Source organism: Silene latifolia, chromosome 8 (assembly GCF_048544455.1).
Source record: "Silene latifolia isolate original U9 population chromosome 8, ASM4854445v1, whole genome shotgun sequence".
Lineage (NCBI taxonomy): Eukaryota > Viridiplantae > Streptophyta > Magnoliopsida > Caryophyllales > Caryophyllaceae > Silene > Silene latifolia.
Window position 1 is genome coordinate 52,298,785 of NC_133533.1, and position 938 is coordinate 52,299,722.

The 938-nt window shown below is 40.8% G+C and overlaps 1 non-coding gene across 1 annotated transcript; it reads right to left on the reverse strand.

Annotated features, from left to right (window-relative positions):
• Positions 1-220: 220 nt before the first annotated feature.
• On the reverse strand, positions 221-327 carry LOC141597641 (small nucleolar RNA R71). Its single transcript, XR_012522865.1, has one exon. It is a non-coding gene; the product is annotated as a small nucleolar RNA R71 (small nucleolar RNA).
• Positions 328-938: the final 611 nt, after the last annotated feature.

Consider the following 938-nt stretch of genomic DNA (forward strand, 5'->3'; position numbering starts at 1 on the left):
CCCTCACTCTCATATGGAGACCTTTTGTGACTATTGTGATGCGATTTCCCAAACCGGTGTAACTCAAGACCAAATTCGATGGGTCTTATTTCCTTTTTCTCTAGTTGGCACCGCAAAACAATGGTTGAAAGGCCTTGATAAGGCTACTCTCGGAATTGATTCTTGGAAGAAGTTGGCTCTAGCTTTCTACAAAAAGTTCTATCCACCGGAAAAGACTAACATGCTAAGAGCTCAAATTACGGGCTTTAAGCAAAGGGATGAAGAAACTTTGTATGAAGCTTGGGAGCGATTCAAAGGAATTCGTCGCTCATGTCCTCACCATGGACTTAGCGAGTGGCTCTTGGTGCAACAATTTTGGAACGGTCTTTATGAAGATTCAAGGAACATTCTCAACATGGGATCAAATGGAATGTTCACCGAAGTTGATGACAATCAAACTTGGAACAAAATTGAGGAAATGGCGGTCCATAACTCACACTATAGTAGACCTTGCAAGGCTACTAGAGGAGGAAAACATGAAGTGGACTCCATTACTCAATTGGGTGCTCAACTTAGTGCTCACATTGATACCATCAATTTGAAGTTTGAAAAAGCTATGGCTAGACTTGAAGAAGCCTCAAAATCACCAAATCATCATGTTAATGCCATGACGGCATCTTCATCAATCCCAAGTGGGATATGTGAGAATTGTGGAACTTTGGGACATGACCAAAGTGAATGTAGGGGAACAAATAAACAAGTGAATGCTTTCCAAGCATACAAGAGTGGTACCCCTTATTCCAACTATTACAATGAAAACACCAAATTCCATCCAAATCTCTCATACAAAAGCCAAAATGTTCAAAACCCTCAACCAACATACACCCCACCTCCCATGAGAAACCAAAATCAAAGACCCTTTTACAACCAAAACCAAGGTTACCAAAATCAAACTCCAT